A 24,947-nucleotide genomic window follows, 5' to 3' on the forward strand; every position below is an offset into this window, starting at 1 on the left:
CTTTTAAAAACTTTATAAGAGTTAAAATTTGGAGAAAGTTGTAAATAGGACAGCTGGTGTGAACCAATAGGTCTTTGGCATTATTATTTAAAATTTAACACAGTATTTTTGTGGGGCAATGTTAGGTAGTTTAGAAACTTAATTTTTTTCTACTTATATTTGTACATAGTACTTATGTAAGTAGGAGTAATAGAACCAAGTGTGGTATTTGAAAATCTTTTTTTATTGTAAAATAATATAACATAAAGGAAATATAAAAATAATTCTCTTATTGTACATTTACATTTTTTGTACTTTAATTCTATTATACTTGTATAATATATATTTTAAAATATTGTTTATTTTCTTTTTTCAATGTTATATTAGTTTCAGGTATGCAGCATAATAGTATACTTACATAATATGTTAATTGGTATAATATACTAGTTATATCTATACTTGTTTATAATTCTGTTGTTAATATTTATATAATTGTCTTTTTAAACATAACATGTTTTGCTTGGTGCTGCATATTACTCTTATGGTTTTGTAATAGTTTTACTGTACAGTTTGTTTAACCTTTTTCTATTTTTTGACATTTTAGTAATTGCACTGTTTTTACTCTTAAAATAATGCTATAATGAAATTTCTTTGCTAACATATGGTCCAAGACAAATTTTTTAAAAAATCTTTGAAAAAGGTTGAGGTTTTTTTTTGTTTGTTTGTTTTCTTTTTTGCACTGGCTGATGTGGCTTAGTTGGTTGGAGCATCATCCAGTAACCAAAAGGTTGTCGGTTCGATTCCAGGTTGGGACACATAACTAGGTTAAGGATTTGATCCTTGATCCTGGGCTAGGCTTATATGTACCCCATATGATCCCAGGTCTGGGTGCCTATGGGAGGCAACCATGGTTGCTTCTCTCTGGCATCAGTGTTTCTCTTTCTCCCTTTTTCTCTCCTTTCCTCTCTCTCTAAAAGCAACGAAAAAAATGTTCTTGGGTGAGGATTAAAAAAAAGTATTTTTTTGCTAAAATATTCTGTTTAAAATTTTTAGTTAGAGTTTCTATATTATTTTGTATTAGTTTCATGTGTACTGTATAGTGGTTAGACAATGATATACTTTATAGTAAGTATGTTCCCCCTGATGTTTCCACAACCCCTTGGCACCATGCATAATTATTACAATATTATTGACTATATATTGGGCTGGCCAAAAAATATGTTATGTTTTTTCTGTAAAGTAAAAGACACATTTTTTAATTTTCGTCAGTAGCTTTATTGATTTGGATATTTTGAGTGTGTTGGCTATCTCCTACTATTGGCTTCTAGTCAGTAGAGGCCAGGGTTGCTGCTGAACATCTTCCAATGCATAAGACAGCCTCACAGCAAAGAATTATTTGGCCAAAATGTCAGTAATACCAAGAAACTTCGCAAACCACTTCTGACACTTTTGATCAGTCAGAGCACTCTCTCCATACATTGCACAAATATTTTTTTGCATTTTAGTTGTGTTTTTACCTTTCTTTAAAGTAGTAAAGCATAGTATGCTGAAAATGTTGTGTGTTTTCTTCCATCTTCAATATTAAAATGGCTACACAAAAATTCACCCATTTTGATAAGTTTTTTTTAAATGCATGGATATGACAGCTGTTACACTACAATCTAACAAAATAATTTCAAGTGAAGTTGAAGACAACTAAGCACTACTAGAACTGTTGTACAGAAAAAAAAATAGTAATGGACTTTTTGACCAACCCAGTATCTACCATATGCTGTACTTTACTTCCCCATTATTATTTTGTAATTACCAATTTGTACTTCTTAATCCTTCACCTTTGAAAAAGTAAATATTTTTTGAACTACTTCTTTGCAGTGGATCACTAGGGCTTCTATATTACAGAATTTAATTGAGAACAGAATTAAAAAGCAAGGTGTAAAACTGTAGATGTGTGTATTGAGTTGAATCAATTGAGTAGGAATCAAAATATAAACTCATAATTCTCCCTGTGACTGACTTACTACAAGTTTCTGTGTCTGTTAATTTTACTTATACAATATAATAAGTAATATTCTTATAAAAAATTTTAATTCATTGATTTGAGATAGAAAGAAACATTGATTTGTAATTCCAACTATTTATGCATTCATTGGTTGATTTTTTTTTTTTAACTGTTGTTCAAGTACCCATTGGTTGATTCTTATAGGTGCCCTGACCAGGGATCAAACCTGCAACCTTGGCAGCATTAGGGGACGATACTCTGACCAACTGAGCTATCCAACCTTGGCTCCTCTAAGAATTCTTAATTCTTACTGTAATATTGTAGGGCATGTGTTTCTAAGTGTACCTTGTTTCAATCAGACCTTATATTTACAAATCTGGATTTATAATCTTTTGACTTACAGAGAAATCTTTTTACAGGATTTTTTTAAAAGTATGAAATATTTAAAGGATTCCTTGAATCTTGATTTTTAAAATTTTGTATTTAGTAGTTTCTTTATGTCTTAATTTGGTGATACCTAAATATAACAGCATAAGAATATCTTTTTAATTATGTAAAAATTGTTAAATGGATACTAACCTGCTAGGGATAAAAAGATGAATAACATACAGTCTGAATATTAAAGTCTAGTATGATAAACAGTTTTATAAGTAAGCACCATAAGTACAACCTAACAAATCTAGAGTATAGCAAGGGGTGCCATGAGAAGAGAGAAATACCTAGTTATGTCAATTAGAGGTGACTTACATAGGAGACATTTGATTTAACACTCGAAGAATGATGTTAAAAGGCACCAAGTAACAAAAGAATGATGAATTTTATTGGATTGGCCAAAAAGTTTGTTTTTTCTCTAAGATGGCTCTATTAGTGCTTAGTTGTCTTCAACTTCATTTGAAACAATTTTGTTAGATTGTATTGTGATAACTGTCATACCAGCAATCATTTAAAAAAACTTAATCAAATTGAGTGAATTTTTGTGTAGCCATTTTAATATCGAAGATGGAAGAAAATTTGCAACAGTTTTGGCATATTATGCTTTATTATTTCAAGGCAGGTAAAAACACAAATGAAATGCAAAAAAGAAAAAAATTTGTGCAGTGTATGGAGAAGGTGTTGTGCCTGATGAAATGGGTCCAAAGTGGTTTGCGAAGTTTTGTGCTGGAGATTTCTCACTGGATAATACTCCAGGGTGGGGCAGACCATTTGAAGTTGATAGAGATCAAATTGAGACATTAATCAAGAGCAGTCAATGTTCTACCCCTCAGGGGGTAGCTGACATACTCACAGTATACAAATCAATAAAGTTATTTGTGAAAATGAAAAGCATCTTTTTATTTTATGGAAAAAACCATACAGACTTTTTGGCCAACTCAGTATTTAAATGCAAGTAATTTAGTGTTTGGCACAGGTAGTTTTGGAGGCAGTTTGGGAGTAAGCTATATCAAGAAGGGTATTAAGAGTCAAATAAGAAATTACAATCATACATTGTGAGGAACAGGGAGCCATTTAATGACTTTAAGCTGTTAAATATCTTTGGATCTATTGTGAAAGATAGATTGAGAGAACAGCTTGAAGGTGTCTAGGTGAGGACTAAGAACAGCAATGGTAGGGATGGATGAAAAAGTGGATAGAATTGAGAACTCTTATATAATACAAGCATTTTTCTCTGATTTGAAAGCCCTCTCTCTTAAGCCTATCTTTTTCTTGTCTATTGTGTATCTGTTATACCAGCCTACTATCAAGTTCTTTGCCTCAGAGCCCTTCTATATGCTATTCCATTTACATGTTACATTTTCTGAGAGGTTTCTCCTAATCACCCTATTTGGATAGGGAGATAATTATTATAGTACCTTTTTATTTTCTTTTGTAAAACTTCTCCCTTCCTCCTTTTCTTCCTCTGTTCACCTCCCTTGCCCCCTTTTCTTACTAGTTTGGAAGTTATATGCAAGCTGATTCCTTTTTACTTGTTTCTTATGGGTCTATTCTGATCTTTCCGTTTTCATTGGTTTCTTTCTCTTTTTCATTGGTTTATATATCTTTATCCTTAAGCCAATATTATCTTATTATCTTGTCTTTATTACATAGCAAGTCTTAGAATTAGGAGGTGTTTATCCTTCAATATTGTCTTTTTCTTCAAAATTGCTTTGATTGTTTTAGATCTGTAGCATTTTCATATAAAGTGTCAAATGAGCTTGTCAATTTCTACCAAAAAAAAAAAACCCGTATGAGGAAAATTGACATCTAAATGATGCTTAATCTTCTAATACTTTAACATTGCTTATTTCTCCATTTATTTATTTTCTTTTTAAGTTCTTTCTGTAGTATTTTCATTTTATAGGTCCTGTACATATTTTACTTAATTTATCCCTAAGTATTTCATGTTTTTTGATACTGTCTTTTGTGATACTATATTTAAAATTTTTTTTCAGTTAACAGTTTATAAAAATAGTTAATTCTTTTGTATATTGACTTTGTATTCTGTTACCTAACTAAATTCATTTTTTAATTCTAGTAGCTTTTATGTAGATTTCTTAGGATTTTCTTCATGCAGAATCATAATGTCTACAGAAAAAGACAAATTGTCTTCTTCATTTCCAATCAGTATACCTTTCCCTTTTTCTTACCTTATTGCCACTAGATTGGTGCTATTCACTAGAAATAAAGTGTTAAGCCATATATGTAATTTTAAATTTTCTAGTAGCCCCACACTAAGAAGTAGCAAGTGACATTAAATTTAATACATTTTTATGCCATTGCATCCAAAATATTTAAAAAATATTATTCACAAAGCTTCCCTAGGCTTGCCTTAAATCAGCACAAACCATGTGCTTTAAAGTAACAGAAATGTGTTCTGTCACATTTCTGGAATCTAGAAGTGTGAAATCAAGGTGTCAGCAGGAACATGCTCCCTCTGAGTGAGGTTATAGGAAAGAATCCTTCCTTGTTTCTTATTTCTAGTGGTTACTGGCAATCTTTAGATTTGCTTCTGAGTTGTTGAATTTATTGGCATTGAAGTGTTTATAACCTTCTTATATTTTTAGTGTCTAAAGAATCTGAAACGATTACCTTCTATCATCCCTCATATTAGTGATTCCTCCCTCTTGCTTTTTTCTTGACTTAGAAATATTGATTTCAATTGCTATTTCTTGTTCATTTTCAATTTTATTTATGCTTTTAATTTTTCCCTCTATTTACTCTTGGTTTAATACTTTTTTTTTAATCATCTTAAGGTGGACACTTAAATCATTGATTAAAAACTTCTCTCTTCTGATATAAGTGCTTAAAGCTATAGATTTTCTTGTAAACACTGCTTTAGCTATAGCTCACAAGTTGATTTATGTTTTTTTTTTTCATTAAGTTCAAAATATTTTCTGATTTCTCTTGTGATTTCTTCTTTGATCTATGGATTATTTAGAAGAGTGTCATTTGATTTTTAAATACTTGGGGATTTTATAAGCTATCTTTCTATTACTGATTCTAAATTTAATTCTATTTGGTCAGAAAATATATCCTATATGATTTATATTCTTTTAAATTTATCCAGGCTTGTAAAGTAGGAACTCCTTTGTAGTGTATAGTATATCTTGGTGAATTTTCTATGTGCACTTAAAAAGAGCTATTTTGCTATTGTTTAGTGGAGTGTTCTATATATTTCAATGTGCTTAGTTGATAGTGTTCTTCAACTTTTACGTATCATATCTGATTTTCTGTATATTTGTTCTATGAATTACTGAGTGAGGACTGTTGAACTCTAATTGTAGATCTGTCTATCTTGTCTTTTAAGTTTGTCAGGTTTTGCTTCAAAGACTTTGACACTTGCTTGTTAGGTGTATACGTGTTTAGTATTGTTATACCTTGATAGATTAACTATTTTATTGTTATTATGAAATGTTTCTTTTTTATATTTTATTGATTATGCCATTACAGTTGTCCCATTTCCCCCCTTCATTCCCCTCCATCCTGCACACCCACTCCTCCCCATTCCCCCCTCTAGTTCATGTGTCCCAAGTTCTTTAGATTCTACATTTCCCACACTACTCTTGCCCTCCCCCCATCTATTTTCTCCCCACCATCTATGCTACTTATTCTCTGTACCTTCTCCCCACTTCTCCTCCTCCCATTTCCTTGTTGCTAACCCTCCATGTGATCTCCATTTCTGTGTCTCCGCTCCTGTTCGAGTTGTTTCCTTAGTTTGCTTTTGTTTTAGGTGTGGTTGTTAATAACTGCTGTCCTTTCACTCTTCATATTTTTTAACTCCTTTTTCTTAGATAAGTCCCTTTAACATTTCATGTAATAAGGGCTTGGTGACGATGAACTCCTTGAACTTGACCTTAGCTGAGAAGCACTTTATCTGTCCTTCCATTCTATGAAAGTTTTGCTGGATAGAGTCATCTTGGATGTAGGTCCTTGTCTTTCATGACTAGGAATACTTCTTTCCAGCCCCCTCTTGCCTGTAAGGTCTCTTTTGAGAAATCCGCTGACAATCTGATGGGAACTCCTTTGTAGGTGACTGTCTCCTTATCTCTTGCTGCTTCTAGGATTCTCTCATTCATCTTAATCTTGGGTAATATAATGATGATGTGCCTTGATGTGTTTTTCCTTGGGTCCAACTTCTTTGGGACTCTCTGAGCTTCCTGGATTTCCTGGAAGTCTATTCCCTTTGCCAGATTGGGGAAATTCTCCTTTATTATTTGTTCAAAGAAGTTTTCCACTGGTGGCTGTTTCTCTTCCCCTTCTAGTACCCCTATAATTTGGATGTTGAAATGTTTTAGGATGTCTTGGAGGTTCCTAAGCCTCTCTTCATTTTTTTGAATTCTTGTTTTTTCCTTCTTTTCTGTTTGGTTGTTTCTTTCTTCCTTCTGGTCCACTCCATTGATTTGAGTCCCAGTTTTCTTCCCATCACTATTGGTGCCCTGTGTATTTTCCTTCATATCATTTAGCATAGCCTCCATTTTTTCATCTAATTTGCGACCAAAATCAACCAGTTCTGTGAGCATCCTGATCACCAGTGTTTTGAACTGTGTATCTGATAGTTTGGCTATCTCTTGGTTGCTTAGAAGTATTGGCTCTGGGCCTTTGAGCTGTTCTTTTGTTTGAGCCATACTGTTTTTGTCTGTTTGTGCCTGTTATATATGAGGGGCAGGGCCTTAGGTGTTCACCAGGGTAGGGCAACCCAGTTGCTGTGTTGTGATGTTGTATGTGGAGGCGGAGTCAGAGAGGGAGCAGTGGTGCTTGCTCTGCTCTCAGATTTTAGTCCCCTCTGCTGCTTCCCACAAGCAAATTGGGCCCTTCTGGTGCTGGTTCCCAGGTGGGTGGGCTTGTGTACATTCTAGGACCCTGTGGGTCTCTCCAACAAACTCTCCTGTGAGGCTGGGAGCCTCTCCTGGCACCTCAACCCCTGAAAGTTTTTTTCAGTTGGTGCTGGTAGGCTTTATTTCCCATTGCTGGGACCCTGGGTTGTGCGGTTTGTCTCACTGCCCGTTTTTTGCCTGGTTTATCTGCATGCGAATGTGTGTCCATGGTCAGCCAGCCACCTTGCCCATCTCACTGGGTTTGCTCGTTTCCTCCCATGTCTGGTTCTGCTAACCACAGCCTCTTCCTGCTGGGACCCTTCTCCGCCAGCCTCCAGGATCCTTATCTGCCGGCCTCCGATTCCGCCCCTCTTACCTGTCTGGATGAATGGTTTCTTGTTGTCGGACTTTAGTACAGTTCAATTTTCTATTTGTTCTGGTTGTGTTTTTGTTTCTAAATCTTTGTTGTCCTTAAGTTGGGTTGTGTGAGGAGGTACAGTGTTTCCACCTATGCCTCCATCTTGGCCAGAAGTGCAAAATGTTTCTTTTTATCCTGCTCTGAAGTCTTCCTTTGCTCGTTACTAATGTGGCCAGTTGAGCTTTCTTACGATTAAAATTTGCATGTTATATCTTTTTCAATCTTTGTACCTTTTTAAAAATAGACTATTTTTAGAACAGTTTTAGATATACAGAAACATTAAGGTTTTACAGAGTTCCTTATAAGCCAGACCTAGTTTCTTCTAGTAGTAATATCTTACATTAGTATAGTTTGTTACCATACTAATTAACAAACCAATATTGATGTATTATTATTATTAACTAAAGTCTATAGTTTATTCATATTTGTTTTTTCACCTAATGTCTTTTTTTTTCTGTTCCAGGATCCCATCCACATATGATATTACATTTGGTTGTCGTGTCTTCTTTTTAGGCTACTATTGCTTATGACAACTTCTCTTTCCTTATTTTTGATGACCATGACAGTTTTGAGGAGTACTGGTCAGGCATTTTGTAGAATATCCCTTCCTGTATTAGAATTTTTGTGATATTTTTCTTAGGATTAGACTGAGGTTATGGGGTTTTGTGAGGAAAATCACAGAAGTTAAGTGCCATTTTCATCACATTATATCCAGGGTACATACTGTCAACATGATATATGACCTCAAGGATGATCTTGATTACCTGGCTGAGGTAATGTTTGCCATGTTGCTCCACTGTAGTATTAGTCCCTTCTTTGTCCTTTCCATTCTGTATTCTTTGGAAGGAAATCACTAAGCTTTTCCCACACTTAAGCAGTAAGGATTTATAGTCATTTTTTGAAGGCAGAGTATCTACGTAAGTTATTTGGAATTATTTTGCATGGGACATTTGTCTCTTTTCCTTTATTTATTTTTTAACTTATTAATATCATTGATTTATATCAGTATGGGCTTATGGGTATTTGTTTTATACTTTGGGCTATAATCCAGTACTACTTTATTTATATTATTCCAGCTTTGGCTATTGAGAGCTTGTTCATTTGGCACCTGTATTTCTTTAACAGATACCTATCAGTGTGGGTTGGTTTGTTTGATTATTTTTTAAGTGAATTTATTTATTGATTTTGGAGAGAGGAAGGGAGTGAGAAAGGGGGATTGGAGAGAGAAAGAGGGAAGGAGAAAGATTGAAATTTGTTGTTCCACTAATTTATGTATTCATTATTTTCTTGTATGTGCTCTGGTCTGGGAATGAACCGGATCTACCTGGCCAAGGACTGTTTGCTTATTTTTTGAGTACTTACGTTCTGGTACTAAAAAACATGCTCCACACTCATTTTGTATACTTCCTCTCCCAGTCCTATAATCAATCACCCATTTCTTTAAGAAGCTTTAATTCCTTTTATGGAGAATGGTGTTAGAAACCAAAATCTGTGTTAGGTATGCTGATTGCTACTCTATTGGAGTGTCATTGCTTCTAGGGTTTCTCAGCTGATTGAACAAGGAAATATACTTGTGTATATTAATCTATTACATACATGTCTATAAATCTTTATTTTTGACTAGGTTGTTTGTTTTAAATGATGTTTTATTGATTATGCTATTACAGTTGTCGTGATATTTTCCCCTTTAGCTCCCCTCCACTAAAACCGCTCACTCCATCAGGTAGTCCTTCACCCTTGTGCATGTCCATGGGTCATACGCATAAGTTCTTTGGCTACTCCCTTTTCTATAATGTACTTTACATCTCCATGGCTATTCTGTAACTACCTATCTGTACTCCCTTATCTCCTCACCTCTCACCCATTCTCCCACATTCTCCCCTCCTATTTCTTTACTTTAACCTTTGGCATTTTAATTATGATGTGTCTTGGGATGGGCCTTCTTGTGTCCATCTTGTTTGGGACTCTCTGTGCTTCCTGGATTTGGATATTTATTTCCTTCACCAAATTAGGGAAATTTTTCTGTTATTATTTTTTCAAATAGATTTCCAGTTTCTTGTTCTTTCTCTTCTCCTCCTGGCACCCCAATGAAGCAAATGTAAGATTGCTTAAAGTTGTCCCAGAGGCTGCTTGCACTATCCTCGTATTTTTGAATTCTCTTTTCTTCATGTTCTTTCTGATTGGTTGTTTTTTGCTCCCTTATATTCCAAATCATTGATTTGATTCTTGGCTTCATCCACTGTACTGTGGTTTCCCTGTAAATTGTTCTTTATTTCAATTAGTGTATCCTTCTTTTCTGATTGGGTCTTTTTTCTGCTGCTGAGATTCTCACTAAGTTCTTTGAACATCCTTATAACCAGTGTTTTGAACTCTGGATCTGATAGATTGCTTATCTTCATTCTGATTAGCTCTTTTTCTGTAGTTTTGATCTGTCCTTTCATTTGGGTCATGTTTGTCTCCTTGTTTTGGCAGCCTGCCTGTGTTTATTTCTATGTATTAGGTAGAGCTGCTTTGACTCTGTGTCTTGGTAGTGTGGCTTAATGTAGTAGGTGTCCTGTAGGGTCCAGTGGCACAGCCTCCCATATCACCCAAGCTGGGTATTCAGGTGTTCCCTTTGTGTGGGCTAAGCATTGGTTGCTGTTGTCAGATCAATGGCAGATATTTACCTAGGCCAGTCAGCTGCAAAGATTAGCTGCGACCACTTACTACCAATCTCTACCCTCCATGGAGGATCAGCTTTGCAGGGTCAGGGTGGTGTTGCTCCAGTATGGTCTGTAGTTGTCCACTGGGTGCACTGACCTTGGGTTTTCCCAGATGGTGCAGGCCAACATCAGCCCCCACCTGTGTTTGCCCTGGGCCACCCTCCCTGAGCCGTAAAGCAGTCTGAGATGGCTGCTGACTTGTGCTGGGCTTGGAGATTCCCAGGCAAAGTCAAGCTGTGAATCTAGGCTGCTAGTGCCAGACCTGGGGCTCTCTGAGGCCAGCTGCTACTTGTTGGAGAGGAGTTAGGAAGTTATGAAGCAGGAGCCAATACCAGCTAGCTGTTCATATGGAAAAGCAGCTTGGGTGGGCCTGTAAATTGTGTGGGGCAGAGTCTCTGGGGATCTCCAAGGCTGGTCAAACAGTGTAAGCCAGGTTGGTGGAGTCTTAGATACTGTACCAGTCTGCTGACTCTGTAGGGAGAGGGTCCAGGAATGAGACAGTGGCCTCTGATTGCACTTGATGCCAGATGCCTGAGCCTCTCTGCATACCACTGGTGCCTCTCAAGTGGCTGCCCCAGTGCCAGAGCTGGGAGGGAGTGAGTCTTAGTAGGTGAGTCTGAATGTGGGTTCTTTAAGAAGAGGAAGTACTTGGGGCTCTAGCAGTTTCTTCCACTAACTCAGTTCCCCTTGCTTTATTGCAGCCAGAAGTTGTGGGGACTTACCTGTCTGGCACAGGAACCCTGTACTTGGGGACCTGGTGTGGGTCTGGAATCCCTTGCTCCTGAGATATCTCTCCTGAATTGGCATTCACCACACGTGGATTTGGGACCAGCCCATTCAGCATCCGTGCTCCCCCTACCAGTGTGGATGGTTGTGGTTTTTTAAAATTTCATGGTTTGTCAGACTTCCATTCAACTCTGTTTCTGTTGGTTCTGAGCAATGGTGGTTCTATATTTCAGTTGTAATTTTGTCGTGGTTGTGTAAAGAGGTGTGTCTGTCTACGCCACCATCTTGACCAGAAGTCAAAAGCTTTCTATTTGTAATGTCTGTATTTATATTAAGCTAAATATGAATTCCAACTGAGTTTCCAACTTTAATCTATTACTGCATGGATCACCCTAGCCTTGTCCTCTTGTTTATTTGTAAATTCCTACTCTGGCAGTAGGAAATCTGGATCCCACCATTCATCATCCATTTATGCAATTTTTAATCCAAGTATAGATATGTAGCAGTGCTAGAATTGTTAACTCAGACCCTTGCAGGAAACAATTTTATCAACCAGATTGGCTCTTTACAGTTCTTTTTGATTTTAATTTTATAGACTCCACTCCCTTGTAAAGTTACTTTGGTCAGCATCTTTCCCCTCCTACCACCTTCAGTGAGGTTGTTTCACACATTTGTAATACAGTTACATTCTTTTGACTTATTCCACATTCTTTCAGGGGATACCTTGACCTCCTCAATGTTCGTTTATTTTTTTTTTTAATTTTGCATGCATGGTTGCCTTCAACACTCTACCTCATCACAAAGTAGTGGAAACAGCTAATGTGTTTTTACTCTTTCTGTAGTTTTTCCCTTTCTAGAATGTCATATGAATGAAATCATATAGTATGTAGGCTTTTCAGACTGGCTGTTTGTTTTACTTTGTAATGTGCATTTAAGTTTTCTTCATATTTTTTCGTGGCTTGATAACTTTAATTTTTTTAAGATTTTATTTATTTATTTTTAGAGAGAGGGGCAGGGAAGGAGAAAGAGAAGGAGAGAAACATCAGTGTGTAGTTGCCTCTTGAGTACCCCCCACGGGTACCTGATCTGCAACCCAGGCAACCCTTTGGTTCACAGGCCCTCACCAGAGCTCTTTTTTTTTTTTTTTTAAATTACTGAATCATCTATTTTGATGTATCACAGTATGTTCATTTACCTGTTGAAGAATGTCTTTTTTGTTTTTAAGATTTTATTTATTTATTTTTATAGAGAGGGAATGGAGGGAGATAGATAGGGTGAGAAACATCAGTGTGCCAGAGAAACACTGATCAGTTGCTTTTTGCATACCCCCAACTACACATGCCTGTGTGTGGCCCAGGTAACCTAGAATTGAACCAGCAACCTTTCAGTTTATGGGATGATGCCAAACCCACTGAGCCATATCAATCAGGGTGAAGAATATCTTTCTTGCTTTCAGTTATTGGTGATTATGAATCAAGCTACTATAAATATTGTGTGTAGGTTTTGCATGGGCATGTTTTTATTTTTTTAATTTTAATTTTAAAATTTATTTTACTTTTCTGAATTATACATGTTTTTTTAATTGAACTTATTAGGGTGGTGTTGGTTAATAAAATTACATACATTTCAGGTATACAATTGTATAATATGTCATCTGTATATTGTATTGTGTGTTTACCATCCCAAGTCAAGTCTCCTTCTATCACCATTTATCCCTTTTTTACCATCTTCTTCCTTTCCCCACCTTGCTTTCCCTCTGTTAATCACAGCATGGACAATGGTTTTTTTTTTTTAATTTAATTATTGTTCAAGTACAGTTTTCTGTCTTTTACTTCCATCCCATCCCACCCTCCCCACCCCCAGTGCACCCCACCTCCCTCCCATTCCCTCCTCTGTCCTCTGCCTTAGTTTTTGTCCATGTGTTCTTAATACTTGCTCCTGTGAATCCTTCCCCCTTTCCCCGGAAATTCTTTCCCCTCTCCCCTCTGGTCCCTGTCAGCCTGTTCTTATTTCAATGTCTTTGGTTATATTTTGCTTGCTTGTTTGTTTTGTTGTTTAGGTTCCTGTTAAAGGTGAGATCATATGGTATTTGCCTTTCTCTGAATGGCTTATTTCACTTAGCATAATATTCTCCAGGTCGATCCATACTGCTGTAAAGGGTAAAATTTTCTTCTTCTTCTTTTTACGGTTGAGTAGTACTCCATTGTGTAACTGTCCCGTAGCTGTTTAATCCACTCATCTACTGATGGACACTTGGGCTGCTTCCATATCTATCTTGGTGATTGTAAATAACACTATAATGAACATAGGGGTGCTTATGTTCTTTTGAATTAGTATTTAGGGTTTCTTAGAGTATGTTCCTAGAAGTGGGATTGCTGGGTCAATAGGCAGATCCATTTTTAATTTTTTGAGGCATCTCCATACTGCTTTCGATAGTGGCTGCAGCAGTGTGCATTCCCACCAACAGTGCAAAAGTGTTTCCCCTTTCTCCACCAGCATTTGTTGTTCGTTGATTTATTGATGATAGCTGTTCTGACAGGTGATATATCAGGCTGGTTTTAATTTGCACTTCTCTGATTGTTAGTGATGTTGAGCATCTTCATATGTCTCTTGGCTATTTTTATGTCCTCTTTGGAGAATTTTCTATCCAGGTTCTCTGCCTATTTTTAAATTGGGTTGTTTTTGTGTTTTTGGTGTTGAATTTTGTAATTTCTTTATAAATTTTAGATATTAACCCTTTATCAGATGTATTGGCAAATATATTCTCCCATTCTGTGGGTCTTCTTTTGTTGATGGTCTCCTTTCTGTATAGGAAGTTTCTGTGCAGAAACTTTTATAATTTGATGGAGTTCCATTTGTTTATTTTTTCTTTTGTTTCCCTTGCCTGGGGAGATAATAGTAGATAAACTATTGCTACAAGCTATGTCTGAGATTTTAATGCCTATGTTTTCTTCTAGGATTTTTATGGTTTCAAATCTAATATTTATCTTTAATCTGTCTTGAATTTATTCTTGTGTAAGAAGGTGGTCTAGTCTTATTTTTCTGCATGTATCTGTCTACTTTTACCAACACCATTTATCAAATAAACTATCTTTAGCTCATTGTATGTGCTTACTTCCTCTGTCAAATATTGAGTATAAAGATGTGGGTTTATTTCTGGGCTCTCTGTTCTCTTCCACTGATCTATGCATCTTTTCATGCCAGTACCACACTGTTTTGATTACTATTATAGCTGATATTGGGTGGCGTGATTCCTCCAAATTTGTTCTTTCTAAGGATCATTGTTGCTATGTGGGGCCTTCTGTGGTTCCATGTAAATTTTTGAAATATCTGTTCTAGTTCTGTGAAATATGTCATTGGAATCTTGATAGAAATTGCATTGAATCTATAGAAGACTTTGGGTAGTATGGATATTTTATTTTATTTTTTAAATATTTTATTTATTTATTAGAGAGAGGGGACAGGTGAAAGAGTGGGAGAGAAACATCAATGTGTGGTTGCCTCTCATGTGTCCCCTACTGGGGACCTGCTCGCAATCCAGGCATGTGCCCTGACTGGGAATTGAACTGGTGACTCTTTGCTTCACAGGCCCATGCTCAATCCACTGAGCTAGCTACACCATCCAGGGCATCATTTTAATGATATTAATTCTTCCTATCCATGAACATGGTATGTGCTTCCACTTACTTGTATCTTCTTCAGTTTCTTTGGTGTCTTACAATTTCTGAGTATGGGTCTTTTACATCCTCGGTTAGGTTTATTGCTAGATATTTTATTCTTTTTGAAGCTATTGTGAATGGGATTATTTTATTAATATCCCTTTCTCTTAGCTCATTATTGGCATGTAAAAATGCAACTGATTTCTGGATATTAATTTGTATCCTGCTACTTTGATGAATTCATTTATCAGTTCTGGTAGTTTTTTGATGGAATCTTTGGGGTTCTCTAGATACAATATCATATCATCTAGAAATAATGACAATTTTACTTCTTACTTTCCAATTTGGATGCCTTTTATTTCTTCTCCTTGTCTTTTGCTGTGGCTAGGACTTCCAGTACTATGTTGAATAAGAGAGATGAAAGTGGACATCTCTGTCTTGTTCCCTATCTTGAGATGAACAGTTGTAGGTGTTGCCTATTGAGTATGATGCTGGTAGTGGGTTTGTCATATATGACCTTTATTATTTTTAGGTATGTTCCCTCTGATCCTACTTTGCTGAGTTTTTATCATAAATGGGTGCTAGATTTTATCAAATGCTTTTTCTGCATCTATTGATATGATCATGTGGTTTTTATCCTTCATTGTGTTTATGTGGTGAATCACATTTATTGATTTGGAAATGTTCTACCAACCTTGCATTCATGGGATAAATCCCACTTCATCATGGTGTATGATCTTTTTGATGCATCGCTGTATTTATTTTGCCAATATTTTGTTGAGGATTTTAGTGTTGTGTTCATCAGGGATATTGTCATATACTTTTCTTTCTTTGTATTGTCTTTATCTGGTTTTAGAATAAGGATAAATGCTGGCCTCATAAAATTGAGTTTGAGAGCCTTCCCTCCTTTTGAATTTTTTGAAATAATTTGAGAAGGAGAGTGTTAGTCCTTCTCAGAATGTTTGGTAAAATTTACCTGTGAAGCCATCCAGTCCAGAGCTTTTGTATGTTGAGAGTTTTTTTTATTACTGCTTCAATTTCACTCAGTGTAATCTGTCTAGATTTTCTGATTCTTCCTGGTTTAGTTTTGGGAGATTTTATGTTTCTAGGAATTTATCCATTTCGTCCAAGTTGGCCAGTTTATTGGCATATACTTGTGCGTAGTATTTTCTTACAACCATTTGTATTTCTTTGGTGTCAGTTGTTATTTCTCCTATTTTATTTCTAATTTTATTTATTTGGGTCCTCTTTCCTTTTTTCTTGATAAATCTGGTTTTAAAGGTTTGTCAATCTTGTTTATCTTTCCAAAGAACCAGCTCTTGGATTCATTGATCTTTTGTATCTTTATTTTTCGAGACTCTATTTCATTTCATTTATTTCTGCTCTGATCTTCATTATTTCCTTCCTTTTACTCACTTTGGGCTTTGTTGTTGTTTTTCAGGTTTCTTTAAGTGTAAAATTAGATTATTTATTTGAACTTCTTTTTTTTTTTTGAGATCGGCCTGCAATGCTGTGAATTTCCCTGTTAGGATTGCTTTTCCTGTGTCCCACAGATTTTGGATTGTTTTGTCCTCATTTTTATTTGTTTCAAGGTGCCTTTTGATTTCTTCTTTGATCTTGTTGACCTATTTATTGTTTAATAACATGTTATTTAGCTTCCATGTTCTTGCATGTTTTTCAGTGTTCTTGTGGTTGATTTCTAGTTCCATAGATAGCATGGAGATCAGAGATGTTTGGCATGATTTCAGTCTTCTTAAATTTATTGAGACTTGTTTTGTGTCCTAACATGTGGTCAATCCTAGAAAACATTCTATGTGCATTTGAAGAGTGTGTATATTCTTCTCCTTTGGGGTGAAATGCTCTGACTATATCAATTAAACCCATTTCTTTTTTTTTTAATTTATTTTTTTATTGATTATGCCATTACATTTGTTCTATTCCCCCCCTCCATTACCCTCCACCCTGCATACCCCTCCCCCACCATTTCCCCCTTTAGTTCATGAACACGTGTCTCAGATTCTTTAGATTCTGTATTTCCCCTACTATTCTTACCCTCCCCCCTATCTATTTTCTATCTACTGTCTATGCTACTTATTTTCTGTACCTTCTCCCCCTTCCCCTCCTCCCACTCCCCTGTTGCTAACCCTTCATGAGATCTTCATCTCTATGTTTCTACTCCTGATCTAGCTGTCCTCTTAGTTTGCTTTTGTTTTAGGTGTGGTTCTTAATAACTGTGAGTTTGCTGTCCTTTCACTGTTTATCTTTTTTATCTTCTTTTTCTTAGGTAAGTCCTTTTAACATTTCATATAATAAGGGCTTGGTGATGATGAACTCCTTGAATTTGATCCTATCTGAGAAGCACTTTATCTCTCCTTCCATTCTAAATGAAAACTTTGCTGGATAGAGCAATCTTGGTTGTAGGTCTTTGGATTTCATGACTTGGAATACTTCTTTCCAGCCCCTTCTTGACTGTAAGGTCTCTTTTGAGAAATCTGCTGACAGTCTGATGGGAACTCCTTTGTAGGTGACTGTCCCTTTAGCTCTTGCTGCTTCTAGGATTCTCTCCTTCATTTTAATCTTGGCTAATGTAATGAGTGTGTCATTTAAGGTCACTGTGTCCTTGTTAATTTTCTGTCTGGAAGATCTATCCATTGGAGTCAGTGGGGTGTTAAAATCCCTATGACTGTATTTTTGTTGATCTCCATCTTTATGTCTACGAAGATTGGCTTCATATGTTTAGGTGCTCCCAGGTTGGGTGTGTAAATGTTTACTAGGGTTATATCCTTTTGTTGGATTGTTCCCTTTATCATTATCCTCCTTTGTCTCCTACTATATGTAGCCTGGGTTTTAAAGTCTGTTTTGTTAGATATAAGTACTGCTACCCCAGCTTTTATTTCCTTTCCATTTTCATGAAATATCTTTTTCCATCCCTTTACTCTTAGTCTGTGTGTATCTTTTGATCTGAGTTGGGTCTCTTGGAGGCCACATGTGTATGGGTCTTGTTTTCTTATCCATTCAGCTCCCCTGTTTCTTGTGGTTGAGCACTTAAGCCATTCATTTAAGGTGATTATTGATAGACATATACTTAGTGCCATTTTATCGTAAAACTGTTTTCCTCTTCTTCTTCTTCTTAAAGCAAGTCCTTTAACATTTGTTGCAGTACTGGTTTGGTGTTAACAAACTCCTCTAGCTTTTTCTTGTCTGGGAAACTCCTTTGATTTTAAATGATAGCATTGCTGGGTAAAGTAGCCTTGGTTGTAGGTCTGTTTTTCATCACCTTGAATATTTCATGTCATTCCCATCTAGCCTGAACTGCCTCTGTTGAGAAATCAGACAACAGTCTAATGAGTGTTCCTTGTATGTAACTGCCTGCTTTTCTCTTGTGGCTTTTAGGATTTTCTCCTTGTCTTTAAGCCTTGATAGTTTAATTATGATATGTCTCTGTATAGGCCTCTTTGGTTCCAAGTTGTTTGGGACTCCCTCAGCTTTCTGGATTTGTGTGTCTTTTTCCTTCGCCAGATTAGGGAAGTTTTCAGCCTTTTTAAAAAATTTTTTTGTAAAGATTTTATTTGTTTATCTTTAGAGGGCAAGGGAAGGAGAGAGGGAGAGAAACATCAATGTATGGTTGCCTTTGTGGGTCCCCTGCTGGGAACTGGCCTGCAGGGAACCGGCCTGCAACCCAGGCATGTGCCCTGACTGGGAATCGAACTGCAGTTATCTGGTTTGCAGGCCTGTGCTCAATTCACTGAGCTATACCAGCCAGGGCCTCAGTCATTTCTTCAAATAGGTTTTTGATCCCTGCTCTCTCTCTTCTCCTCGTGTTCCCATGATGTGGATGTTGTTATTCACATTATTCAAAATGCTTCTTAAGCTCTCCTCGTTTTTAAAATTCTTTTTTCTTTTTGCTGCTGTGCTTGGGTGCTTTTTTTGTACCTTGTCTTCCAAACCACTGATTTGATCCTCTGGCTCATTCCTTTCAGTTTATTTTATCAACTTTTTACTCCTTCCAGTGTATTATTTCAGATGTTGCATTCTTTATTTTTGGTCCTTTTTTGTTTTTTGTGTCTTTTTTCATGCTGTTGTGTATCCTTGTAATCATTAATCTCTGTATCTGATAAATTGTTTGCCTCCATTTCATCTTGCTCTTCTTCTGGAGAATTCTCTTGTTTTTTTCATTTGGGGTCTGCTTCTTTGTCTTCCCATGTTGGCTGCTGCTTTGTATTGGTTTGTATGCGTTAGGTAGGTCTGCAAAGACTCTGGTTCAGACCTTTGTCAGTTACTGCTTGTGAGTGGCCCTGGTCAATCTCTTTGGTGCTATCAGTGATCCACAGCTTGTGACTTCCTGTCCTGAGCCTGGGTGTATGTAGAAAAGCTGTTTATCGTTTCATCAGTTGATGGACATTTGGGCTATTTCCACTTTTTGGCTGTTATCAATAATGTTGATACACACATTTAAAATATTTTATCTTTGAATTATTTTATGTATGCAGAAATGGTGAAAAGGCACGCACTACAGATTTCTTCTTCCTTCCTGGTTAATGTTTATGGTATAATAGTACATTTGCCAAAACTTAGGACATCAGTATTATTACATTGCTATTCATTAAAATCCAGATTTTATTTAAATTTCACTAGTTTTCACATCAGTGTGCTTTTCTGTTCTATGATCCACATTGCATTTAGTATATATATGTATTTTGAAGCTATGAGTTCATACTGATACCTCTAATTCCATTGTAATATATAGATTTTACTTGCCTTCTCCCATTTCATATTTATACCTCCCTTTTCTCACAACAAGAACTCTAGTTTCGAACAATTGTTCTATCATAGAATAATTTTAGAATTCCTATAATCATACCACTGTGAAAAGCAAGCCTTCTCAGTAAAGTTCAAGATTTCTTTTCAGTTCTTGTTAAAAGTAAATTGTTAAAAAGTTACTTGGATTAGTTCTCCTTTCATTCCGTTTTGTATGGTTATATTACCACTTTGATATACATTTTGGTACATTGGCTCACATTTCTTTAATGGTGAAGTTAGGTATTTATAACCAGGTCAATTTTTTTTTTAATGGAATTTAGAAATTGTTCTTTTCTAGACTTAACCTTTAGAGTGAATATACACTGCTTCTGCATTTTGTTTGATCTTACTAGTGTTTAAGAATTTTGAATTAGTTGCTGATATTTTAAAACTTGGAGATTTACATAGAATCCTGATTTCTGGTTTCTCTTACAAGGGCAAAAAGGAAGTTCTGGCTTTGCTAAGTCCGTTTGGCAACAGTTGGAGGGATCTGACTGGTTGTAGTTGCCTGCGTTCTCCAGTTTCCAGGACTCATCTGCTGCCTGACCCCTTTAGGTATTTGTGTTTGCAGTTCTCCTTTACAACTCTCCTTCTTTATAAAACTTTCAGTGGCTGGTGCAATAGTAGAGAATTACACTGCTTTGTGTTCTGAAAAGGAACTGATCTTATCTGAAATGACTTATTTTTTCAGTTCTGTAGTTTCACGACCCAGGCAGCATAACTGATGTTGATAATGCTTTTTAAATGGAATCACAAAGGACCTATTTTAAATTGCTTAAATGTAGCAAGTAACTTTGATAAAACCTTAGTTCCTTTGTGGTTAAACAGACCTCATCATTCATTCTGCATAATTTGGAATACCAGGGAACACACAGATATTTTTGAAGCTTTAAAAAAGTATTTTTGGTACAGTGAGGAATTGTGTCAACTACATTTAGCCTTGTAAATTGAAGATGATAACATTTTGTTGATGTCAGCTGTGTTTATTTATTAAAATGTGTGCCATTCTAAACAGTAAGTTGAAAGGAAATTGATTCTAAAGACTATCTCAGCTATAGTGGGAAAAGGTAATTTAATTATTAAACTGTATACCTAAGTTTTGACAGATATTTTAATTCTTTTCAGAAGCTCTTGTTAAGACAGAATAATATTTTCCAGAGATTAAAAAAAGTTCATTTCATAATAATGAAGGGGCCAATTAATCAAAAAGACATAATTTTAAATGTTTATGTCCTTAATACCAGAGCTTCAAAATACATGATACAAAATCTGATAGAACTTAAAGGAGAAATAGGCAAATATACAATTATAGCCAGAGATTTCAGTGCCTTCTTAGTAATTGATAGGGTAAGAGGACAGAAAATCAGCAAGGATATGGTAGACTTGAAACAGTGCTCTCAACTTGCTTGACTTGATTGACATTTGTTGAGTCCTCTATTCAACAGCAACAGACCACACATTCTGCTGAAGAGCACATGGTATATTTATCAAGCTAGACCATGTTCTTAGACATAAAATAAGTGTCAATAAATGTAAAAGAATACTCATGACATTATATTTTCTGACCACAGTGTAATCAAGTTAGAAAGCAGTAACCAAGATTCTGGGAACCTGAAAAACATACTTTTAAATAGTCATTGGTCAAAGAAAATGTATTTTAAGAAAGGGAAGTTAAAAAACAATTTGAACCAAATAGAGAATACAACATACCAAGTTTGTGGGATGCCACTAAAAATTGCCTCAGGAGGGGTTCATAGCACTAAATACCTATATTAGAAAAGAAGAAAGATCTCAAATTAAGGACCTCAACTTCTAAGTTAAGACGCTGGAAAAAGAAGAGCAAATTAAAAATTTCATGAACAGAGGAAGGGAAATAATAAAAGATCAAAGTAGAAAGTACTACAGTGGGTTACTACAGAAAAGCAATAGTGAAAAAGAGAAACTGAAAACTGTTTTTTAGAGAAGATCAATAAAATTGACAAATTTCTAGCCAGACTGATGGGGGGAAAAATAAGACACAAATTACTAAAATTACTAATTAGAAATGAGATGGATGACCTCACTACAAAGTCTACTGATATTAAAAGGATAATCAGGGAATATTATAAACCTCTTTGTGACAGTAAATTAGACAATTTACATGAAATGAACAAATTGAAAGATACACTATAGACTGAAAGTTTTTGTCCCCTCCTCAAGTTTTTAATCTTGAAACCTAATCCCAAAGGGGATGGTTTTTGGAGGTGGGGCTTTGGAAGGTGATTTAGTCACTTGAGGGTGGAACCCTCAGGAATGGGATTCGTGCCTTTCTAAAAGAGACCCAGAGTGATCTTTGGCTCCCTTCTGTCACGTGGTGTCATCACAAAAAGAGCCTTCTGTGAACAAGGAAGCCAGCCCTCACCAGACACTAAATCTGTCAGTGCCTTGATCTTAGACTTTCCAGCTTCCAGAACTGTGAGAAATAAATTCATGCTGTTTATAAGCCACCCAGTCTATGGTATTCTGGTATAGTAGCTTGAATGGACTAAGACACAAAATATGAGAGTTTTCATAAGAAGAAATTGAGTAGGGAATCTAGTTCTGGCTAAGATGGAGGCATAGGTAAAAACCCTTTGCTTCCTCACACAACTAAAAGGAGGGAGGATAACAACCAACCTAAAATCAATAAACAAACAGAAGCGCCAGAAAAATCAAACTGCATGGAACTTTGACAACCAAGGAATTAAAGAGAAAATCAACCAGAACAATCAGACTCTTAAGAACCTGTGGCGAGGCTGTACTTGTGGGACTGGCTAAAAAAAACTGCAGGGAGGCTGAGGACAGGGTGGGGGAACCTGGCTGAACATGTAACTGATACTCAGAGTTGACTGAAGACTATAGGTGTTACCTTGGTGGGACAAACTCCCAGTCTCACATGAGAGTCTGTTGGAAAGGGGGCTAGAGGTGAGCAGGTGAGCTGCACTGTTCCCTCTCTGGCACCTCCCCCACAGGCAGTGCCACAGGGCAGCAAAGAGGGTTGCCCTGCCCTGGTGAATACCTAAGGCCCCACCCCCTTGCAACTAATTTATCAGGTACACCAAGACAAAGAAATATAGTCCAAATGAAAGAACAGAGCAAAACTTCAGGAAGAGAACTAAGTGATGAAGAGATAGAAAACCTATCTCATGGAGAATTTAAAGCCCTGGTAATCAAAATACTCACACAACTGATTGAGTTTGGTTAAAATTTTTAATAAATAAATGAAAGATATCCAAAGTGAAATAAAGCTGAATATTCATGGAACCAACAGTGAGAGGAAGGAAACCAGGACTCAAAGCAAAAATTTGGAACATAAGGGGAAAATAAACATCCACCAGAACAGAATGAAGAAACAAGAATTCAGGAAAGTGAAGAGAGGCTTAGGAACCTCTGGGACAATCTGAAATGTTCCAATATCTGAATTATAGGGATGCCAGAAGGAGAAGAACAACAGCAAAAAATTGAAAACTTATTTGAAAAAAATAATGAAGGGAAACTTCCACAATCTGGCGAAGGACAGACTTCCAGGAAGTCCAGGAAGCCCAGAGAGTCCTAAAGAATTTGGACCCAAAGAGGAACGCACCAAGGCACATCATCGTTAAGCTACCCAAGATGAAAGATAAGGAGAGAATCTTAAAAGCAGCAAGAGAAAAGGAGACAGTTACCTACAAAGGAGTTCCCATTAGACTATCGGCTGATTTCTCAAAAGAGGCCTTGCAGGCAAGAAGGGGCTGGAAAGAAGTATTCCAAGTCATGAAAGGCAAAAACCTACATCCAAGATTATAGTACCCAGCAAAATTATCATTTAGAATGGAAGGGCAGATAAAGTGCTTCCCAGATAAGGCCAAGTTAAAGGAGTTCATCATCACCAAGCCCCTAACTAAGGGACTTATCTAAGAAAAGGGTGATAAAAAATGTGAACAATAAAATGACAACAAACTCACAACTATCAATAAATGAACCTAAAAGAAAAGAAAAATGACTAAAACAAAAACTAAGCAAACAGCTAGAACAGGAACATAATCAGAGAAATGGATATCACATGGAAGGATTTCAGGGGGGAGGGGGAAGGGAGGAATATTGGGGAAAAGGCATAGGGAAGAAGAAGCATAATTAATAGGCATAAAATAGATGGGAAGAGATAAAAGTGGTATGGGAAACAGAGGACTCAAAGGACTTACATGTACAACCCATTGACTTAAAGTAAGGGGTGGGGAATGCTGGAGGGTTGGGGGAGCAGGTTGGAGGGTGGTAAAGGGGGAAAAATTGGGAAAACTGTAATAGCATAATCAATAATAAATACTTTTTAAAAAGTTGAGTAAGGCTTTAAAGCAGGGGTGTCAGACTCATTTTCACTGGGGGCCACATCAGCCTTTCAGTTGCCTTCAAAGGTTCGAATATAATTTTAGGACTGTATAAATGTAACTACTACGTAACTAGGGGCAAGGAGCTCCACATTTGGCCCTTTGAAGGCCACTGTGAAGCTCATGTGGCTCCCAGTGAAAATGAGCTTGACATTCCTGCTTTAAAGGAATTGAATTTATAGTTAAGAGCCCTACCCATAAAGAAAACTCCAAATCCAGATAATTTCACAGGTGAATTCTATCAAACATTTAAGGAAGAAATACCATGTTTACCCATGTATAATGTGTACTTTTTTTGCCCAAATTTTTGAAGAGAAAATAAGGATTATTTATGGGTAGTACCTAAACTACATTTTATCTGCTGTTTTGTTTTGCAATTAATTGTTACATAAAATTTCTTGTATCATAATATGTTAAAAAGTAAAAGCTGAAATTTCTTTATAATGTAAAAGAGTATATAAATATAAATAACTAACAAATTAGTATGAAAGATTTTTTTCCCTGAATGTTTGGAGCAAAAATGTGGGTGGCCATTATGCAGGGGAGCACATTATACGCAGCAAAATATGGTATTACCAGTTCTGTACAAACTCTCACAGAGAATTGAAGAGCAGGAAATTATTTTCTACTCATTGTGTGGAGCTAACATTACTTTCTATGAAAATCGGATAGATATTATAAAGAAAGAAAACTACACATCAATGTCCCTCATTAAAATATAAAATTTCAGTCAAAATTTTAGCAAATAGAATCCAGAATATATAAAAAGGATAATATATCATGACCAAGTGGGACTTATCATAGGAATGCAAGGTTGGTTTTTTACTTGAAAAATAATCAGTGTAATTACCCATATTAAAAACTGGAAAGAGAAAAAACGCACTGTAGATACAGAAAAAGTATGTGATAAAATTCAACATCTGTTCCTGATAAAAGTCTCAGGAATAGAAAGGTACTTCCTTAACCTGAAAAAGAACATGTATGGAAAACC

The 24,947-nt window shown here is 36.1% G+C and overlaps 1 protein-coding gene across 9 annotated transcripts in view; it reads left to right on the forward strand.

Moving 5' to 3' along the window:
* The window catches only part of DENND4C (DENN domain containing 4C), a 133,473-nt gene that overhangs the window by 3,258 nt on the left and 105,268 nt on the right, over positions 1–24,947 (forward strand). For 5 of the 9 annotated variants that reach the window (XM_053656441.1, XM_053656442.1, XM_053656440.1 and 2 more), the window contains exon 2: positions 20,011–20,129. The exons of the other annotated variants lie outside the window; for them this stretch is intronic. The gene's annotated coding sequence lies outside the window, so the exon portion shown is untranslated. The remainder of the gene's footprint in view (positions 1–20,010; positions 20,130–24,947) is intronic. 9 annotated transcript variants of the gene reach the window in all.

This window comes from Artibeus jamaicensis, unplaced genomic scaffold (assembly GCF_021234435.1).
Source record: "Artibeus jamaicensis isolate MK-2021 breed Jamaican fruit bat unplaced genomic scaffold, CSHL_Jam_final scaffold_1964, whole genome shotgun sequence".
Lineage (NCBI taxonomy): Eukaryota > Metazoa > Chordata > Mammalia > Chiroptera > Phyllostomidae > Artibeus > Artibeus jamaicensis.